Here is a 5,516-nt window from a genome sequence, read left to right as displayed (position 1 = left end):
ATATATATATATATATATATATATCTGTGTATGTGTGTGTGTGTATATATATATATATATATATATATATATATATATATATTTGTGGAGTCGCGTGGACTCTTCAGTGTCCCATTTCAAAGAAAGGCAAGCCCCTCCCCACCACCGACCCAGCCAATTTTGGCACCCTTGCTGTCACTACCAACATCTCCAAGGAAATAGAAACAGCCATGGACAGTAACGTTCTTCATTATCTTGAATCTCTCTTTCTCCTCAGTGAACATCAATACAGCTTCCGCAAAGCCTGATCCATTTATGTCATTCAATGGTTAGATCTGCATCGGGAACTACAAGAATCCATCCACTCATCTTCTCTACCTACTAGTTTCCGGTAGAATCATTGGAGTAATGTCTTAAAGCCCCTCCTCCATCGGGTCCTATCAAAACCAACTGTTATTAGACTTTCCGGATGGATTCCCAAACGGGACCATCTGAGATTTTGGATATTATCCAACCATCTCAATCGTAAGCGGGGATGTGATCAGCTTAAGACGTGGCTCACCACAGTCAAAGCAGATATAAAGCTCGTTTCCAGCCTTCGAGTCTTTGGCGTTCGTCGCTGGAACCGAGAGTGGCTTCAACACGCTGCAGAATCGGCTGCCGATAGACATGCGTGGATCGCCTTGACCCGTGACGCGATGAACTCAACAGAGGCCGGTTTAACGCCTCCCGGGTGAATATCACTAAACAAGAAGAAGAGAGGTCTTCTGCTGGATGGCTCGGCAGCATGACAAATCCGCCTTGTGATTCTTTCCCGTGACATTCTAATCACATGTCTGTAGTACTTGAAGCTGAGACCTCTCAATACCGAAAAATAGCTGCTCGACCTGGAGAGACACCCTGATCTCTGGCCTTCACATCTCGTCGAGTAAAATTATACTAGAGATCCTTCGGAGGAACCTCATTTCGGCCGATTCTATCGGCGATCGTACTCTTTTGGTCGTTTCCCAACATTTTCAACCATAGGAGAGGATAGGAATGGAAGCCAAATTGAAGGTAGGAAAAGTAATTAGATATTGTTAGTTTGGTGTCAAGTATCTTCACTTCCTGAGTTAGTGAAAATATTTCAGCCATCGAACTGTTCAGAAAGTCTGGGTCAGCATGACATGAGAATGTTTCAACCATTTTTGGTGACTTCAGTTATTGATTTTTTTTATTTCTTGGAATTATTCACGGATATTTAAGATATCGTTCGATTATGTTTTCTTATTGGTGAATCCTTTAAAACATTTTGCTATAGAACAACATTCAAAGTTGTGTTTAATGAAGCTTATCTAAAACAGGTCAGCTTAGAAGAAGTCTCCAATGGGCTCGACTTGAAGATGGACGGGTCATTCCTGAATGGTCTGCTTCAGTTTTCATTGGTTCCTCCATAAGAGAATGGTTTAACAACATCACCAATAAGACAAAATAATCGAACGGTAACTCATGTTTTCCATTTAATGATTCCCAGAAATGAATAAAAAATAAATAAAAGATTCAATTACTGCATCCAGCAAACTTAAAGCTTTCAAAGGACGCTACATGCAGATGAAATTTTCCGTGCGGTTAATTCACGAAATAACCAATTAATCAATAATCAGCCAATCGATCAATAACTCTATCTATCTATCTATCTATCTATCTATCTATCTATCTATCTATCTATCTATCTATCTATCTATCTATCTGTCTGTCTGTCTGTCTGTCTGTCTGTCTGTATGCCTACCTACCTACCTACCTACCTACCTACCTACCTACCTACCTACCTACCTACCTATCCGTTTGTCTGCCTGTCTGTCACTTTACCTATCTATCTATCTATCTATCTATCTATCTATCTATCTATCTATTTATCTATCTATCTATCTATCTATCTATCTATCTATCTATCTATCTATCTATCTATCTATCTATCTATCTGCCTATCTATCTGTCTATCTATCTACATACAAAAATACCCTGTTGTTCATGTTGAAATTCCAATGAAGAAGCCTTAGACCTGGGTTAGAAACCGACTCATTCTCTACTGGCAAGAAATCTTGAAATAAAGCTGAATAATGACATACATACATACATATATACATACATATATACATACATGCATACATACATACATACATACATACATACATACATACATACATAAACTAATACGTACAAACACATAAATACATTCATAGACACATACACTCAATCGTCCAAGCACATACACATACATACACACTTTATGGTACGATGTCTCTGTAGTGTTAGAATTAAAAGCTGCTTAATTACAAAAATAAAAAAAAAAACATAAAATAGAGAAGAACAACGGATATATTCTAAATCCGATTGTACAAACATCCAGACGTGTATTTGTGGTTTTCTACTTGATTAATATATTTAATCAGTTTGACAGTTGGTAGTTCACATTTCAGTCAACAGATGGCGTGTCTCAAATCCTATTTCACAGAGAAGTTAAAAAAAAATGTACTAATGTAAATCCGTATGGTAATCTGTATAGTCAACGTCATTGTGACACTGGATTATCTACAGTCTCGAGGATAACAGGAAACCATAAAACGACGAACGAAAGTTCAAAGTATATAAATAGACTATCAGTAAGGAAAGAAGGAAGGAAGAAAGGAAGGGACAATGATTGAATTCTGAAGTCGACGTTTTGGACAATAGTTCTTCGTCAAAAACAGACGAAAGAAAACAACAAAAAAGGCGTGGCTGTGTGCTAAGGAGTTTGCTTCCCAGCCACAGTATTCTGAGTTCATCCCCACTACGCAGTACTCCGGGAAAGTGTCTTCTACGAAAACTTTGGGCCGAAGAAAGCTTTGTGAGAGGATGTGTCAGTGGTGACCAGGGTTCGGACAATATCGCCATTGGGACATATCAGAAACATACATACAAACATTCATGAGGATCTAGTTAATGTTTAAATTTTCATGAAATAGCCCCGTTTCTGGGCCGGAAGCCGACTTTTTCCTATTAGGGGCACTTTTGAACAACCCAGAAGCAATCCAGAAGAACATACACACATACATGCTATACTTGCAGAGTTAATTTGTTTTAAATACGAATTTTATTTTAACGTGTTTCATTCATCGGACTGCGGCCATGGTTGGACACCGTATTGAAGGATTCAGTCGAATAAATCGGCTCCTCCACCACCGACCCAGGACTTAATTTCCAAGACTGATACTTATTGTATCGTTCTCTTATGCCGAACTGCTAGTTACGAGAACGTAAACAAACCAACACTGACTGTCAAACAGTGGAAAGAAAGTAAACATAAAACACACAAATATACATATACAATAACCCCTCGACTATCGCGGGGGGTTACGTTCCCCCCCCCCCGCGATAAGTTAAAATCCGTGAAGTAGAAACAGTAATGTAGTGTATTTTTTTATTATTATTTTGATAATTTGTATAAATTTATTTTATTATAAATACAAAAGATCACCACGGACGAATCGACGTAAGCTTAAATAAACTGCGATAGATGAACCGTGATAAGTGAACCGCGATAGGAAAACCGCGATATGGTGAGGGATTACTGTGTGTGTGTATATATATATATATATATATATATATATATATATATATGGCGGGATTCCACACAATTTCCATCTGCCATATTCACTTACAAGAAATTAGTCGGCCCGAGCCTATAGTAGAAGACATTTACTCAGGCTGCCGCGCAGTGGAACTGAACCCCAAACCTATTTGGTTCCAAAGCGAGTTTCTTAACCACACAGCCATGCTTTAAACTATACGTTACTTTCCATATTATAAAAATATTCTGCACAGAATAAATATAATTATGATCAATAAAATGGTGAATGCAATGTATAAACATTAAATATAACACGATCTTTCAAGATGCCACGCACACAGATACCCAGATTGTAATTCTATACATACATATACACCCACAGATGTATATAGATACACACGCATACACACACATCGCAAAAACACATGCAGTTGCATGTGTGTGTACGTGAGTGTATGTATACATGTATGTCTGTACTGCAGTTGAGTTTGTATGGTTGCGTGTTTGGACTTATACGTAAAGCTAATCTATATACAGAACCGACAGTAAAAGAAATAGTAAAAAAAAAAAAGCTTAAATTATCAATTACGAGCATAAAAATTATATATTCGTATATACACACGTGTGTGCGGGCACATATCTAAATACACAGTTAGATACACACACGTAGATATTAGTATTTGTAACTTCTGTTTGAGCGAGTGGTGTGGTATGGATGTGCGATGTGTAGTTAAACTTACGGATGATAAAAAGTATTTTCTACAGGCCAAATGTAATGGTAAGACATCGGTTGCCAGCAAGATAAATATATAAAGAACGATAACCCATCATCTCCTCAGTCAATGAATTTGCATGTGTGTATACATATATGTGGATTGATGTATATTTATAGATTTACATGCTTATATACATATGCATATACACGTATATATACACACATACACACGCACACACATGCATATATGCATGTGCATGTACGTATACGCATAGATATAGATATACATAGATACATTCATACACATACATATACAATACGCACAAACACATATATACACATATGCAACCACATACATATATACATACATAAATATATATATGTATATATATATATATATATATATATATATATATATATATATATATATAAAGAGATAGATAGATAGATAGATACGTATAAGGTATGCATACATATAATATATATATATATATATATATATATATATATAGATATATATATATATTTGCATACACATACATATGTATATATACATATGTGTGTGCAAATAATGTAGACAGATATGGAGATATACATACATATATACAAATACATACACAAATATATTTATATATGTATATAAATATATCTATATCTATATCCATATATATGTATATCCATATATATATATATATATATAGATAGATAGATATAACGATAGATAGATAGATATACATACATACATACGTACATACATACATACATACACGTAAACACATACACGTACACACGCATAAATACATATACTTATATATGTATGTTTATATGAATGCAGGCATGTTTGTCGATTTCTTCTCATTCATGAAAAATCGAAGAACGCCGATTCGCCATACACCCACCTCCCTAAAATCCCACCGCCAAATCCACCCTCCTTCTTTTGGAACACGGCGCCACCAAATCCACCCTTCTTCTGTGGTAACACGCCGCCACAGCATTTCATATCTACTCCACCACACAACCCACCACTCCGCCACGCCACGACTCCACCAATTCCATCCTTCTGTCTTTCCACCCTTCCTTTCCATGTTTTTGTCCATAGCCAGGAATTATTGATTTACCTTTTTTCACAGAGTTGTATAAAATGTAACAAAGAAGACGACGGAAAGAGCTGAATAGACTTGGGAGCTACAGAAGCATAAATATACTTGAGCATATCTAAAGCTGCTCATATGT

The sequence above is a fragment of the Octopus bimaculoides genome, chromosome 18 (genome assembly GCF_001194135.2).
Source record: "Octopus bimaculoides isolate UCB-OBI-ISO-001 chromosome 18, ASM119413v2, whole genome shotgun sequence".
Classification (NCBI taxonomy): domain Eukaryota; kingdom Metazoa; phylum Mollusca; class Cephalopoda; order Octopoda; family Octopodidae; genus Octopus; species Octopus bimaculoides.
The sequence above is the reverse complement of the archived record's forward strand: the minus strand, read 5'-3'. Positions refer to the sequence as shown.